Source organism: Myotis yumanensis, unplaced genomic scaffold, assembly GCF_028538775.1.
Source record: "Myotis yumanensis isolate MYYU_CA2020_CCGP unplaced genomic scaffold, mMyoYum1.0.hap1 SCAF_5, whole genome shotgun sequence".
Taxonomy (NCBI): Eukaryota; Metazoa; Chordata; class Mammalia; order Chiroptera; family Vespertilionidae; genus Myotis; species Myotis yumanensis.
In genome coordinates this window covers 45,669,560-45,687,522 of record NW_027223756.1, presented here as the reverse complement: position 1 = coordinate 45,687,522, position 17,963 = coordinate 45,669,560, and the positions used below count along the sequence as shown (strand labels likewise).

General features: G+C 37.5%; 1 non-coding gene and 1 pseudogene across 1 annotated transcript; one reads left to right on the top strand and one right to left on the bottom strand.

Annotated features, from left to right (window-relative positions):
- Nucleotides 1-6,720: 6,720 nt before the first annotated feature.
- On the bottom strand, nucleotides 6,721-8,106 carry LOC139011353 (nuclear receptor coactivator 4 pseudogene; annotated as a pseudogene).
- A 63-nt stretch (nucleotides 8,107-8,169) lies between these two features.
- On the top strand, nucleotides 8,170-8,249 carry TRNAK-CUU (transfer RNA lysine (anticodon CUU)). The gene has a single exon. It is a non-coding gene; the product is annotated as a tRNA-Lys (tRNA).
- The last annotated feature ends 9,714 nt before the right edge of the window (nucleotides 8,250-17,963 follow it).

Genomic DNA, 17,963 nt, shown 5'->3' with positions numbered 1-17,963 from the left:
CAACTTCAAGTGAAATGAGCCTGGCTAATCTCCAAAAGAATCATTTGAAGAGATTAAAGTTGACGTGAGGGATGAAAGCCTGGCATTTTATTTCGCAGTTAGAAGTCTACTTCCCCAACAGCATTGATTAACTGCTCTCTACCTATCTAAAAGATTGGAAAGCTAATTGGAGACAGATAGCTGGATAAAGAGAATGATTAGCATTGGAATGTCCTGAGTTTTGTCATAGCAAAGATGTATCATTTTCAATTGGAGATAAACTAATGGAGTTGTCCTACCAGTTACCCAATTCAAGAGGATGGCTTGTTTGTTGAGAGGGGAGAGTAAGTGGTAGAATTAGACCTGGATTTTCCCTTTCAGAGGATGACTTGTTGTATGACTCCTAGTGCCACAGTAGAGAGGTAGAATCTGAATACCTCCTGTTCAGAAGACATTGATTGACAATCAGTATTAGCTAGAGGTTCAAGAATAACAATCAAGGATGTAACAAAAACCATGAGGAATTAAGGAAAGTAGAATTTCTATTATAATTAAGACCTTGAAAAGGAAGGGCATATAGGTGTTCGTGGAGCAGCCCATAACCCCTCATCCCACACTGTGAGGAGACTTGTAAGGGTGGATACAACACACCTTCACAACTCCAAGTTCCCAAAATTGCAAGTGCAGGTGGTGTAAATTTGTGTTTTCTTGCATGGCTTATAATTTTGGATTATGAGCTAATTTGTGGGGTATCTGTCCCTTCACAACCAGTTTGCTTTTGCTGCTGCCTGTACTCAAGCATGTCACCGGCTTGGGGGCCACATTTTATGTTAATTTTTTCACTGGAGTGTTTCCAGTCCCTGTGGGCTATATAAATATAAACCCCAATTTTTGGGTTTATAGTTATAAATTATTAGAGGCCCAGTGCACGAAATCGTGCATGGGGGGAGGCTTTCCTCAGCCCGGACTGCACCCTCTCGAATATGGGACATCCCTCTCACAATCCAAGACCACTGGCTCCTAACCGTTTGCCTACCTTTCTGCCTGATCACCCCTATCTGCCTCTGTCTGATGGCCTGATCATCCCATAACTGCCCTCCCCTGCCAGCCTGATTGCCCCTAACTGCCTCTGCCTTAGCCCCCATCTTCCTGGCTTTGTCTGGAAGGACGTCTGGAAGATGTCTGGTCTAATTAGCATATTCCCCTTTTATTAGTATAGATAAGGAGTAATTTCACGATCAGGTATTTCTCCAGGGTAAATGCAGCATAAATGTATCCACTTCTTTGCTAGGTTTTTGTCTCTAGAGAGTAACTTTAATTTCTTGAAGGTTTGATTTTCATTTACAATTATCTTGATGTTTGGTAATTTGAGGCCTTTAGGATATTTGTTTTTCTTAATGCCAAAAGTAGAAACTGAGACTGATATTTACTGACATAAACTAGTCCTTCATTGTAAATAAAACCTGAGAGTAGAGGAAATAATAAAACTAAAAAAAAACTTATGTCGCCCAGCTAGTGTGCCTCAGTGGTTGAGCTTCAACCTATGAACCAGGAGGTTATGGTTCTATTCCAGGTAAGGGCACATGCCCAGTTTGTGGGCTCCATCCTCAGTAGGGGTGTGCAGGAGGCAACAGATCTATGATTCTCATTCATTATTGATGTTTCTATCTCTCTCTCCCCCTCTCTTCCTCTCTGAAATCAATAAAAATATATTAAAAAAAAACTCGTGTCTTTTATTGAGCCAATTTATATAATCAGGTGACCATCATACAATGAATAATTAAACCCAAGGTTTATCATACTCAACTTGGATTAATCTAAATCTTCTTTTATAACTGTGAGAACCTTAAAAAATGGCATGGGTGCTATAAAATGTGAGAGAGCTACGTAGAAAGGGTTATGGAGATATATAATACAATGTCTATTATATGTAGTCTGAAGATTTGTTTTGTTTTATAATATGGAAATATATGTGTAGTCTTAAATATAACCCCAAAGAAAATATAAACTTGTTATGCACAGAAGGAAAATAAATGAAAAATTTCTTAATGCCATAAATGCCATAGCCAAAATCTGAAGATGAAGGAATGATATTTACATTGTCCTCAATCATTACACAAAACAACTCACCAAATAGTATTACCAGACATCCTGTGATTTATGTGTGAATGTGTAGAGTGTTATTATCACATATTCAAACACTCAGAAGAAAGGGCATCTATGTATTCATTCTTTTAAAAAAAATACTCACAGGATGGTATGTTTATTTAGAGAGAGAGAGAGAGAGAAAGAGAGAGAGAGAAAGAGAAGAGCATTGATTGGGTACCTCCCAAACATGCCCCAATCCAGGATCAAACCTGCAACTTAGGTATGTGCCCTGACCTGGAATCAAACCTGCAACTTTTTTGGTTTATGGGATGACACTCCAAACAACTGAGCCACCTGGCCAGGGATGTATTCATTCTTAAACAAATTCTCAAACACAGATTATAGCACAATGATTGATTAATCAGTATGACATACTAAGATATAGAATAATCATGTTATCAGAGAATTCCTGATAGGCACTGGAAACATTTATACAAAGAAATATAAGTTGCAAAATTAACTATAATGCAGGCTAATAAATCAAGTCACTAAAATACTTAACAATTATGAAATAGATTAAACATCCAAAACAATCAATACAATGCCAACTCAGCCTGACAGATAGTGGACTTGGAATAAGAGCAAATACAACTGTACAAATTTACTAATGCTACATAAGGCCCAGGGCTTGGTAAGGACATTGCCTTCCAGGTGAAGGTGGCAATTCATGTGATAATTCCTTCCAGAACCAATGCCAATGTGACTAAAGTAGAATGCACTTTAAAATTACACATTATATATTCTACGGATAAATATCCAAAGAAGATGCAAACATTGACTATTATTTAATAAATTATTTTATTTTTATGGCATGAAATAAAGGGATAGTTATAATATTTTGTAGGCATTTTTATTACCTGAAAATATGGTTAGGCCATAAAGTGAGAAGAGACATGTGTCTAATGGAGTAGGTGCTCTCTCTCACAGATTCTGCTCAGAGGAGTCACATGACACTTTGGCTCCCATTTCATTAACTTCTTCCACAGAGGACAGCAAATATTTGAACATACACCAACAAAACTTTTACATAAGAAATGTAATATATTGTAAAAAGTGTTTTTTACTTTTATAGAATTACTAGTGGCCCATTGCATGAATTTGTGCACATTGAAAGGAAATTAATTAGAAGAAATATTTTAATATTGCTGAAGAAAGTGCAAGGAGTCTATTCATCACTAGGGAAAGGAAGCTGGGGGCGTTGCTATGTGACGACATTATCCAGATGGACACTTAGCATATTGGCCTTTTATATATATAGATTATTCCTTGGAAAAATGAGGTTGCAGTGGTGGGCAGCATTTTAAGATAACCTTCAAAATTTCTGCCCACCACTCAATGAGCCTTTTATACTCCCTGACTGTGGATATGTGAGTGAAATTTGTGAATATGTGAAATGTCACTAATGTGATTATGGTATTTCATATGGCAGAGTATTTTTTTCTGGATATACTTAAGGTTCCTCATTTGTTGACTTTGAGTTAATCAGAAGGATACTATCCTGGGTGGGCCTGATCCCCTTTAAAGGGATTGAAGAAATTTGAAGGGAGAGAAACTTTACCATTGGCCTTTGAAGCAGCAAACTGGTAGGTTGTGCAGAGCGCTACATGTTAGGTGCTGGGGTCCAATCCCAGCGGGTCCAGGGGTCCCCAAAGGTGTGGACAGAGTTGGCGAAGAAGGAATGACATGAAGACAGCCTTCAGTTGATCAGCAGCCTAGTCAGGACCTCTAGCCAGGATCTCCAGCCAAAGTTCTGGTCGGAGTTCTGGTTAGGAACTGATGAGGATCTGATGTTTATTGTCTTGTTACATCCGTATTTATACTAGCCGATTTTAATCCTGTCAATTTATACTACAAAGGTTAGGGCGTTTCTTATCTCCATTCCAGGGAGTAAAGATTATGTAGCTTAACTACCCACCTGGCACTTAATTCAGGGGTTGTATCCCCTCCCTAACCTCAGGGAAAAATCCCCCCCTGGGGAAACAACCTTTCTCAGAGAGGTGACCTTGGTTAAAACACATGGCACTAAGGAGAGCAAACATATTAAGAACAATATGCTATATATGCCAGGTCCCTTGAAACATATGCTGTGCAGATGTTTCTTTCCTGCAGCGACTGTGTCAAGCAGCAAGGATGGACCGGCTTCTGGCAAATTCCCCCTTTTTTATTTTTTAAATGATAGGCATGCAAATCAGTGGCCACCTCTCAGATTGGGCTGTTTAAGCCTCGGAAGAAGACTGGCAAGCAATGACAATAAGCATAGCTATAAACATAGTGGATGGAGTGCACAAGGAGTCTTGTTTCTGTAGAAGGTTGCTGGCCTCTTCAGTCAAGGGATTTCAGCTGTCCTCAAGTCGGTGGTTTGGTTGTCCTTGTTGATCTGGCTAGCGGGCAGCGTCATTGGCAACGGGCTTCCCAAAGCGTCAGCGAGTTGAAGGGCTGCATCAAAGGGTCCATCAGGGCCATGCTTGATGGTGGTGTTAGTGTCCAAGGAGGAGTAAGCTGTGTCCTCTGGGTCAGCTGTTATAGAGGATGGAGGGTAGTAGAGAGAAAAAGAAAAGAAAGCAAAAGAACTACAAGGCATAGAAGTGTTTAGAAAAAAGGAGAAGAAAGGGAAGAAGGCAGCATCCTGACACAGCCCTTTCCTTCAGCTGCCCCTTTCCCTATGGTCCAAGGTAGAAATGGGAAACAAGTCCTGTTGCAGTGAGAGGGCAGCTGCTGTCAGCCAGTCTCTGTCTTTACCTGGGTCCTGATCTGAGCTGGGCCAAGTCTCTTTCTGTTATCTGGGTCCCGATCTGAGCTGGGCGTGGGAAGCAGGAAGCAGCCATGGGGGCAGGAGACCTCCCTCAGAAGGGGCGAGTGTTCAAGCCCCTGCATAGTTGGGGGGGGGGTGAGGATCTGTGCCCCACCTTTGTTGACCCCCAAGTTCTCTCCTGCCGGCCCCTCTGCGACTGTGCCTGTCTTAGGTCGTTCCTCCCTGAGGAATCTTACCCATCTTTGACTAACCAGCCATCCTCCAGGGCCAAGCAGGGTGATGTGAGGTTCAGTTCTGTCTCCTTGGTAGCCTATGCCCCCATGGCCTCCACACCCAGCAACTGCCTTGGGATCCCCTCGCCTGCTGGCAGGGCCCCAGCATTGATCACATATCTTGGGGAACCCAGGTTTCTTCTCCAGGGAGGGCCCAGCTCACACCATTGGGCGAGAGACAGATCCATGGTACCAGTCACCATGACCTCAGCATGAACAGAGGGCTCAGGCAACAGCTATGGGCAATTGGATTGTAAGAAGAGGGTCCCTCTTGACACGAGGGTAAGAGGGGCCAATACAGGACAAAGGAGAGTCCCAGGACAGGGCTTTCTCAGCCCAGGATGTCAGGCTCTTGGCACAAGACAACTGATGTATGGGACATATACCAAACATCCATAGTCACGGCATAAAAGGGAGGTGCCCTTCCTGGAACAGTAGGGTAGGGAGATTCTAGAAAAGGCTGTGTTCAGGAGAGAAGGAGAAAGGCCAAAGGACCAGCAAACAAGTAGTTAGATTAAAAAAAAAAAAAGGAAAAAGGAAAGGAACTGTGGGGCAAAGCTGGGACATATGGAAAGACAAAAAGGAGGCACATGTGATCCTCCCAATGACAGATTGTTCCAGCTCAGGGCTGCACATCTGCTGTAGACGGGCACTGGTCAGGTGTGCTAGGGTGAGGTGGAGACGGAGGGCGGTGAGACATAAGGTCTGACTAGACGGTCTGGAATCCACACAGGTGAGTCTGCGTCCTGTGGAAATATACAAGCATATCCTCTCCCCCGGGTTAAAAGTACATCAGGTTCCTTCCAGGCTCCTGTAAGCAAGTCTCTCCATTTGATGAGGACTTTAGGTTTAGTTAGATCAGGGTTCCAATGCCTGTACATCAGGGAATTTCCCTCAGAATTTACATTTAGTATATTAATTACAAATAGAGTATGTTGTAGAACATGATGAGGAGAGGAATATTTAAACTCATTTTCTTGTAATTTTTTAATTTGTGTTTTACATAGGATACACCAATAACCAACCCTTAGGATAATGAATAGTTCAAGTACTATATTTCCAACATGTTTTGCCTTTTGCTCTTTGATTAATCGGCACTGGGGCTCTTTTGCTTGCATTTCTTCAGAATATTTTCACATAGGTTAGGATTACCCAGAATATCATCTTAAAGCAATTTAGAGCTTTTCTAAAAGACCTCACTAGATAATTTAATAACACTTAAGGAAATAAATACAAAATCTGCAGTAGCTTTGATTTCTTACAAAAGAAAATGTAGAATCTGACCTGTGGGTTAAATGTTTTGTAATTAATGTCAAAAATTGCCAAGATGTTGGCAAACATTTTGGTTTACCCCCCCCCCCCAAAAAAAATAACTATTCTCAAGGTTAATTATTTGTGTGAAATATGCTATATATTACTTAATCAGAAGAAATAATGACTTCCACCACTAATGGAAAAAACCCACAGCAAGGGAAGCATCTAAAGAAGGGTAACCAAAAGGTTAAGAAAGTTGACTAGCTTTAAATCAATACCTTGAATATAGAACTCTTTAATTTTTAAAACTACAGTTTTAATATACTAACAACAACACAATCTAAGGAGCCATGGAGACTTGTGAAAGAAATAGCCACCAAGATACTGTGTTTCTTTCTAGTGTAGAGGTGAATTGTAAGAAGAAACTGAATCACCTCAGCATCAACAAACAGCCTTTTTCTTTTACACAGTAATTCATAAGTGATGACATTTCTCTTCACTAGTTCAAAATTAGGCAGGAAAGGAACTAACCTGGCTGGTCACACCCAGAAACACAATGATTTGGCAAGCTGCAGTCACTCGGCTCATGGAAATGTGATGATTTGCAGAAAAGTTGCTTGATTCTAGCACTCCATTCCTTCACATCTGTAGAGGAGTTCAATATAGCCACTTTTCTTTATCAGCTTTAAGCTGCATACAGGCAAAGAGATCACAAACTGCTGGTAGGGCAATAGTTATGTTCTGGGGGGAAGTTACGTTCCTCCTCCAGGGGTGAATTAAGTAATACTTCCTTGGCCTTCTTTCGTAGTAGCCACTTGTCTTCTCCTGAGGATAACTGGCTGAGGTTTCCTGTCTTCTTTCCTGGCAAGACCCAGTCAGCTGTATTAAAGGGACACCGGACTCATAAGCTTTTGTTTGCCAGCCAGTTTTCCAAGCCCTTTAGGTCGCCCCAGACATTACTAAAGACACTGCAGGTTCTGGAGGAAGTCTGACTACTCTCAAAGGTCTGCTTTTGGGTGAGCCAGTCCTGGAGATTGGTGCTGGGTGTGTAAGGAGCTGGATGACCATTGGTCGGTTTGCTTCCAAGGAGCCATTCACTGAGAGGGACGGCTGTGGTGCTGGATGCTGACTTCCGCTGCTCTAGCAATGGGAAAATCCTCTTTTCTCCATGAAGGGCCCAATGTTGGATGAGCTAGCATGAGCCATCAACTGCTCAGGAATTTGGATGGTCTTGAGGGACCCAAACGTGGTGATGGCCTGGCGCAGAGCAGTTGTGTCCGCTTCAAAGAATAGGACAGTCGAATCTTCAGGTTTGAGGGTCAAATTGCCTAGTCTCTCCAGGCACATGGACACTTTATTGGCTAGATCTTTGTTTTGGGTGCACTCCAGTTGATGAATAAGACAATTGAACTGGCCCAGTAACCAGTAGAGCTGCTGGGCCTGCTGCTGAAGTGTCTCCTCTTTAAGCTGATAGATGAGATCTACCTGTTCATACAACCACACCTCCCGGCTTCGAAGGCATTCCAAGTGACGGCTTATGCAGCTGTGAATCTGGGCTTTGATCTCTCGCAAGTTATCTTTAATTTGCTGTTCAGCCCGGAGAACTCCACCAATGGCAAGCTCCAAGTCCCTCTGTGCATCACGACACCTCAGAAGGGGTTCTCTCTTACTGAAGCCATTCTGGTCCTGTGAGGTACTCATTTTCACGACTACAAACTCGACTCCGGACGATCCGACAGGACCTTCGGTGCAAAGACACCGCTTGACACACGCTGAGCTAGCTCAGTCGGTAGAGCATGGGACTCTTAATCCCAGGGTCGTGGGTTCGGGCCCCACGTTGGTCGCCAGTTGCTGGGGTCCAATCCCAGTGGGTCCAGGGGTCCCCAAAGGTGTGGACGGAGTCGGTGAAGAAGGAATGACACGAAGACAGCCTTCAGTTGATCAGCAGCCTAGTCAGGACCTCTAGCCAGGATCTCCAGCCAAAGTTCTGGTCGGAGTTCTGGTTAGGAACTGATGAGGATCTGATGTTTATTGTCTTGTTACATCCGTATTTATACCAGCCGATTTTAATCCTGTCAATTTCTATTACAAAGGTTAGGGCGTTTCTTATCTCCATTCCAGAGAGTAAAGATTATGTAGCTTAACTACCCGCCTGGCACTTAATTCAGGGGTTGTATCCCCTCTCTAACCTCAGGGAAAAATCCCCACCTGGGGAAACAACCTTTCTCAGAGAGGTGAGCTTGGTTAAAACACATGGCACTAAGGAGAGCAAACATATTAAGAACAATATGCTATATATGCCAGGTCCCTTGAAACATATGCTGTGCAGATGTTTCTTTCCTGCAGCGACTGTGTCAAGCAGCAAGGATGGACCGGCTTCCGGCAGTTAGGGGTGGAACAACCTGTAAGAGCTGATAAATGCTCTTGGTTTAGAGACAGAAGGAAAATGGAGATCTCAGTCCTACAACTACAAGGACTTTAATTCTGTTAACAAATAATGAGCTCAGTAGAGGATTCTGAGCCTCAAGTAAATTTGAAGCCTGGCTAACACCTTGATTGCATTCTTGTGAGAACTCACTTCATACTTATAGATTCATGATCCATGGAAACACTGAGATAATAAATGGTGTTTCTTTAAGCCACTAAGTTTGTAATATTTGTTTTACAAATATTCATAACTAATATAACACCTTAAAGACCTACATAATGTTAATGATTCTAACCATAATGATAACAATAATATTAATGACAAACATTTATTTATTTTATGCTCAGAATGCTGTTGCTGAACTTTTATCAGATTATGTATAAATATACTATTTGATTAAAAACAATAATTAAATAATACGTACTAATTTTGCTTAATAAAATAAAGAGTGCCTGTGACTAGGAGAACAATAACCCCTGACTTTATTTTACTAATACCTTCGGCAGTTTTATTCACATTTTGTTTTATTCTGAATTTTAATTAAGGTTGTGATTTTTAAAAATGTATTTTGCACTTGCTAAATAATACTTCACTTCTTTCATTTTCTTTTTTAATGTTAGAATAAAGTGTGTGGGGGGGACCTTGCCTGACTAAAATTAGCTATGCACCATTTTACTTATAATGTACCTTTCATTTACATATAATTAATGATAATCAATAACTTTGATACATGCACACAAGACACATTCAGCTTTTATTTAGGAAGGGAAGACTTGAGGAGCTGTTGGAGGGCACCAAATAATAATTTGCATAGTTTTAGTCAGATTACAAAAGGTACATTGATTTCTATTTAATAAAGTGGACATAATTGTAATTTACATTATTTTCATATAATACATGTACATTTTACCACTTATATATTTAGCCTTAATTTGTTTATTGAAAAATAGTTAGCTGATGCTTACTTCTGAGGGTCATTTATTTTCTATAGGATATATACATATCCATACATATACTCTTCACTTCCCTTTTTTCATAAGTGTTGAATATTTAATGAGAAATAAATTTATATTTGGAAAATCCTTAATAATATGAATGTATATTGTTATTTAATTATTATTAAAACTTTATTGTTGAAAGGATTGCATATGTCCCCTTTGTTTCCCCATTGACCACTTCTCGCCGACCTCCTATCCCCACCCTAGGCCTTCACCACCTTATCATCTATGTCCATGAGTTATGCATATATACATACAAGTTCTTTGGTTGATCATTTCCCACCTACCCTCCCACCCCAGCCTTCCCTCTGAGATTCCACAGTCTGTTCCATGCTTCTATGTCTCTGGATCTATTTTTGAATGTATATATTTAAATCTCATTCACTACATCTCTATTTGTTAGTATTCTAACTTTATTGTGATTATAGTTATAAAATAAACACTAATAATTCTAAAGCAATATGTAATCTCATTATGGAAACAAATTTAAATGTGGTCATAGTTTGATATCTTTCAGTGTTAAAAATAAAGATAAAATTTGAACAACCATCTTATCTACACTAATAAAAGACAAAGATGCTAATTGGTGGTACCTTCACTACGCCCATCAGCCAATCAGAAGAGTATGAAAATTAACCCAACATAGATGGCTATTAAATTTGTATACTGCAGGCGGGGCCAGCGCAATCCGCAGCACGCCCCGCCGCCACCTGGGCCTGCCATCTGCGACCCGAGGAGCGGGCCTAAGCCAGCAAGTGGTTATCTCCCGAGGGGTCCCAGACCGTGAGAGGGCACAGGTCGGGCTGAGGGACCCTACGCCCCCGCCAGTGCACAAATTTTTGTGCACTGAGCCTCTAGTAGAAATATAATATTCCATGTTATTCTGTGAAAAAAGCCTTACAGAGAAACCTTATCTAAAATGAAGGAGGGAGGCCAGAAAGGGGAACTCTCACTAAGTCAATCAGGAAGTATAACTGGGAGAACTCTGTGATAGCCTTCCCATCTTCCTCTTCTCCTCTGTGAGAGGTTCCTTTTTGCCATTCTGATTGTAATTCTTAGTTGTCCCCAAATAAATTTATTTTGCTGGAAAACTATCTGGCTGAATTTTCTTTTAAGGTCTTCAATTCTTTATCACAATTTACTCTGAGAAAATATTTAAAAATATGTACATACATTTATACTAGGACATATGGAATTGGAATTCCATATGAAATAAAAATATTAACCTTGCAAACTAGTAGAATGTTAAAGTATGAATACTATTTTTTATTCCTGTGGTATTATTCAAGTTGCCATAGTAATTAAAAGTTTGATAGTGCTTTGTCAGGATAGAATTGACCAAACCTTATCCATGTGGATATAGTGCACTTTTAGAACATGACTTAGAGCAGATAGTACAGACTTTCCCGTGGTTCTGAATAATATTTTAAATTTGTTTTGGTAAATATAATATTCTTCTATCAGATATACATTGAGTTAATTTCTCAAATTAAAGTTGAAAACGAATTTATAATAGTGATATTTCTTTTGGCCTTAAAAGCATCTTAAATTAATATTTCTCCATCTGTCATAATAATAATATCATTTTTCTCCTAATACCGACTAAAAGTTACCTTTAATTTTCACATCTTCATTTGTATTATATTTTGAAAGGAAAAGGGAGAGGTAGTTATATATGAAAAAATACCTTTTACAATTGTGTTCTGAAAAATAATATTAATTTTTTTGAAAATCGCTTTCTGAGTAAAAATAAAATATATTCTTTAAAGTATAAACTATCATAACCAAGAGCAAACTCGCTAAACTACAAACTGTAGCACAATACACTTGTATATATAATTAATTCAATGGCAAATTATATGACCTAGTTTCATGTATGCAATTAGCAGTTCTACTAAATCTCTTACTCTGAATTACTGAAAATATGTTGGTGCCCATGAGAACCAGTGGGGTACTATCTATTTTAAGTATGCCTTAATAGCAGGTTATGATAAGCTTTAGGATATTTTCATTCATTTAGTAATTTATCGATTTTTGAGAACTGTAGGCTATATCTAATGTATTGCATAAAGTGCACCTCATTTCTATTTTTTAGTAAATAATTGGCAAGAGATAAAAATAATTCATTTTAACCCTCTCTCTTGAATCCCTAAATTGAACTAACTAGTAAAGAAGCATAGATTAAATGACCTTTTTTCATAACTGAAAAATAATCACTTCATTTATTTTATTTTTTCATGATAGAAGGGGTATTTGGTTTTCTATTGTAATAGTGTAGGTTTAAGGGAAAAGGTTCATACCAGTATTTTGGCTCATATATTAAGCAAAAGTTTGTATCTCAATTGAACACATAAGAAGAGAAGTGGGTGAGATTTTTACATTTTGGTTTTAAGTATTAAATAGGTTGAATATACTCAAGAAAACTGAAATGCTCACGATATTTAAATAAAAGAATTGGAATTAAATTTGATCGAGGTAAAAAATTTCCCAACTTTCTTTGTTACTGTAATTCTATTTTAGTAGCTTTGTATCAATAATATCAATGTAATGTTCTGGGTTTTGTAAACTATATCCATGTAACAAACAAATCAGCAACCATGCAACTTTTTAATGGCATGTTTGAAATTATTAAAGATTTTGTGTCTCTTTTTACTTCTAAAACCTGAAAAAATATATTTTTACACATAATATAGTCAATTTATATTAGAGAAATATAATTAAATTTAAATCATTTATTATTAGTCATTAATTTATCAAAGTGCTTGCTTATTTTTACCTAGTTATTAAGTAGTTCATATTTATTCTTCATAAATGATATAATAAATATACATTTTTTCCTGTGGCATTAACTATAGTATAACAGAATATCAGCTTAAATTATTTATTTCAGGAAATATCTAATAAACTAAATGATCTAAATAAACTACACTGAGTGGCCAGATTATTATGACTGGCCAGATTATTATGACCACCTCATCAATACTTCACTGACACTTCCAAAAATACTGAATGTTGAAAACTTCCTAAGCAAATACTATCAAGGTTTTATTATTATTATTATTTGCATAACTAATTCACTGCATTGTACTGATGGGGTGGTCATAATAATTTGGCCAGTCATAATAATCTGGCCACTCAGTATAAATGATAGTTTATTTATATTTATTAAGGCTAATAAGTAAACAAATATTAATTCACTCAGTGGTAGATTACTTCTCCTTCAATGGTTTATAATCATTTTAATACTTAATATAAGCAGGGCAATTTTCCATTTTTCAAAAGCAATTGTGTTCATCAAAAATAAAATTATTAAGTAGCTTGATTTAGCTCCATCCAGAAACATGCATTCTATTCTTTCTTAACCTCTCAACATTTTAAAAGATAAAGCAGATTCAAACACAGAATATCCATTTAACCTTTCTCCTTAATTACTTTCTCAAATTTCATAGAAATTTCCCTCCCCACCCGGACTCTAATTTATTCTGTATCTGTGTGATCTTGGAGGGAGAATGTGTCCATCATCCAAGGCATAAGGGACCAGATCCACCACCCCACCCCCCACCCAGCTCCACTTCAACTGCCTGAGGACCAAGATACATTCTTTTGCTCAGCCCATCAGTGTGCCTCAGAACCATCCTCTCCCATAGGTATGTCAGGATCATCGAAAAAAGGATGGGTGATGTTATATGCTGTGAGCAAATACTTCTGTGCCTGGCCTTTGATATGCTTTCTGCTCTCCCATATTTAGAGAGTCCTTAATTTCTACATTTTATCCAAGCACTGCCCACCATAGTATTATCCATCAGAAACTCTTATGGTCACCAAGTGAATTATTTTTTTGCCTAAGGGAGCCTGAACTACTTAATCTTGTATTTTACTCATTTACCAGTGAGTGCCTTTTTGACTTGTATTTTTCCCATATTTACTATTTTATGTCTAGACATAACTTTACTTTCATGCTGTTTTACCTCTTTGGAATTTTGTAGTTTGGAAAAAAATAATACTGATTCTGCAAAGGGTTGTGGAAATATAAATCTATAGTTTAATAAAACATATTTATTAAGATTCAATCACTTTAGTAACCATTATTCTGGCTTCTATCACCTACATTAGCTTTGTCTCTTGAACGTCGTAAGACAGAATCAGATAATATGTACTCTGTGGTTAGACTAGAGTTCTCAGGTAGTCAATCAAACACTAACCTAGGTTCTCCTGTGAGATTTCTGTAGATTTATTAAAATCTCTAAACAGTTGACTTGAAGTGGGGATCTTATTTTGGTGAGCCTGACTTAACTGATTGAACAGTCTTAATACAGAGCTGAAGGTTTTCTTAAAAAAATCTTTATTGTTGAAAGTATTACATATGTCCCCACCCCTCCTCCCCTCCGTTGACCTCTCCCACCCTGCTCCCCCCAGCCCAGGCCTTTATCACCCTATTGTCTGTTTCTATGGGTTATGCGTATACGCATCTGAGAGTGAAGTCCCCCTGTGTACAGCAGCTTTGGCTCTTTCCTATGGGGCTCCATCCTGTTCATGATCTTTCCTTCCCCTTGATCTGCCCTATAGACTTCTGGCTCAGCCAGCTCCACAAATCCACAACGGTGTAAGCCAGTTTCTTGTAACAAACCCATATATAGCTATATAATTTTATATGTAAATATAAGCATTCTATTTATATAAATGTAGAGTTACTGGCTCTATTCTAGTTGAACCCTGAATGATATAGACATGAAGCTTCGATTAGTATAGGTACAAACTTTCATCATAAAATCTGGCAGGACATAGCACATAGAAACTTTGTGACCTGATTGAGGGCAGAAAAGACTATGCAAAGAAATTTCAAAATCAGAGGACAGTAGTGCCCTGTTATCTACAGAGGGTATGTGTCAAAGCACTCAGTGGATGCCTGCAACCACAGATAGGACTAAATCCTATATATATACTATTTTTCCTATACGTATATAGCTACGATAAAGTTTAATATATGAATTAGGCACAGAAAAATATTAATAATAATAACAAATAAAGTAGAAAAATTAAGTTGATAACCTTACCTTTTCACTTAAAGGAAGCACTTTACAGCTTCTCTTTGGCATATCCAAATTGCCAGGATCATTAAGTCTTGTGCTTTGTGGCCATTATTAAGTGAAATAAGGGTGACTTGAACACAACCACTGCAATGCCATTACAGCTGATCAGGTAACAGAGATGGCTACTAACTGACTAGTGGGGAGATTATACACTGGACAAAGGTCTGATTCACTTTCTGAGAGGGATGGAGCAAGATGGTGAGAGATTTCATCATGGTACTCAGAGTGGTATGCAACTTAAAACTTATGAATTGTTTAGTTCTGGAATTTTTCATTTAATACTTTTGGATTGTGATTGACCATAGGTAACTGAGATGGCAAACATAAAAAACTGCAGATAAGCGAAACTTCAGTATACCTAATTAGAAATCTCAACAATGGTGACTGGATTATTACTTATTTTAAGATTCAGTTCCTTTCTAAAGGTAATTTTTGGTCTTCTCCAAAATGAAAATGACTAATAGGTATTGTTCTGAAAAATCCTTAGTTGCTATCAAGTTATTTTCTTAGATATCTTTTAAAAAATGGTAGCTAAGGAGCCTGGCCAGTGTGCTCAGTGGTTGAGCATTGACCTATGAACCAGGAGGACATAGTTAGATTCCTAGTCAGGGCACGTGTGGGATTGCAGGCTCAATCCTCAGTAGTTGGCATGCAGGAGGCAGCCAATCAATGATTCTCCCTCATCATTGATGTTTTTATATCTCTCTCCCTTCCTCTCTGAAATCAATAAAAATATATTTTATAAAAATGGTATCTGAGCTGCCCTAACTGGTTTGGCTCAATGGATAGAGCGTCGGCCTGTGGACTGAAGGGTCCCAGGTTCGATTCTAGTCAAGGGCATGTACCTTGGTTGCGGGCACATCCCCAGTAGGGGGTGTGCAATAGGGAGCTGGTTGATGTTTCTCTCTCATCGATGTTTCTAGCTCTCTATCTCTCTCCCTTCATCTCTGTAAAAAAATCAATAAAATATATTTAAACAAATGGTATCTGAGGAATATGATTCTTTAGATTGAGTCACATCTGTGAGGTCCTTACTATATGCAAAGTGATATAATAAATACTGTGAATATATCAAAATATATTTGTAATCCAAGTTCTAATATCAAGTGATTATTTTTTTCTGAAATTGATTTTCTATTTTAATGAATTTGTTATTAGTGATCCACTCATGAATACTCTCATGAATATGCTAACTCCTGAAATTTCTATTGCTTCCTATATCAAATATTGAATTAAGTTCTATACACCATAAATTTAATATAGTCTCCAGAGAACTTAAATCATCATCTACTAATTCAGATAAAATTGTACATTGCAAATATAACCTTCCTAATCAGTAATATAATAAATTAAATCCAAGTCAATATATTTGGCAAAGTCTACTTTATAAACTGAATTAAAAATGATGTTATCTATACCATATTAATATAAACTTAAATCACACACTGAAACATGTATAAACCTCTGAAATGAATCAAGTGATTATAATAAAAAGCTAGTGACTTAGAGAGCTTCTAACAGCATCATTAAAATGAATAAAATATAACACAAAAAACTTTCAAAATTAAGTTTAAAATTACATATGATATAGCACTCAGGTAACTATGGAATGACACAATAAATTTAAATGTTTAAGTTTACACATCACATTAGTAACTTACATAAAAATCCCTAAAATTAGGCTTAATAGAATGTATTATTTTATCAAGAAACAGAACATGGAAAGAAGCAGAACTTAGAAGTTCTAATCATAGGTTACCTAATTTTTTTTATTTCATCAAACTAAATATTACCTGATACAGCCTACATTAGAATGATGACAATAAAGGAATAGGGGAAAGTAATCTACAGGATGTGATTTGAAGAAGCCTAAATGGCCGTGCCAAACATTACCTTCCTTGCCCCTTGTGGATTTTTTGAGCATTTTAAAAATGGAAATAAAAATAATAAGGAAACTCACTTCTTAAAAGCATATAAATTAACTAGGAGGAGGAAAGGTAGTGAGCTAACCTTCCATTTCCAGAGGTACCTCACATTATATTGGTAAGTTAAAAAGTTGCTGGTTTTGAAAGTTAAAAAAAGTTGTGATAGTTAATGTTGTCTTAAGGAATACGAACAAACTAGATTAGATCAAGAGGCAGAATAAGTTTCAAAAGATTGTACAACTTGAAGAATGCTGATTGGGAGATAAAATGGAAACAAACTGGATAAGAGAGATTTTGTATATTTTACATGCTGCATCCGTCTACTGATGACATGTGTGAGTTCCCTAGTAAATTTACTCTTGTATATATCATTGGAAATATCAAATGTCAAGGGAAAGGCAAGAGTGAATTTCGCATGCATGCAGGAGAGTTGAACAGTTTCCCAAATATAATAAATAAATAATTAATGTTTCATTTTATATATTGTTTTTAAATACTAAGTTTTCTTTCTACAGCAATTTTAATTGAATGTCTGAAAAAATTAAAGCCATCTACTTTTTTTTCTGGTAAAGGTTAAGCAGTTTCTTGTCAAGTAAAAACATGCCATTTCTTAAATAAGAGGGCAGGTATGTTAATATAACTCAGATTTACTTGCACATATTTCTTAAGTTTTACTGGATGATTGGATGAGATGATCTTGTCCATCAAACCCTGAGATTTTATGATTTGTGATTACATAACTTTTATTTTTTCTTGTGCAATTGGAAATGTGATATATCACCAACAATCCTAATTAGGTAGTTCTTTTCTAATCATAGAGATTTTTATGCCAGTACACAGTTGTAAATAACAGCAAACAATTCTAAGAGACTTTATTTTGATCATGTTAATGAATGCCTCCTCAGGACTTCAAGTACCAGGGTCAGAAGTTCACAAACTAATTGGAAGAATAGGTGAAAGACACAAGACAAGCATGCTGATATAGATTAAGAATTCATCACTATTTACCATTTATCAGTTCTGTACCTAAGGCAAGTCATCTTACAGCAAAGAATTTTATGAGGATTGAAGAAAATATTCTATAAGCAACCACTCCCCAAAGTACACAGTATTATAC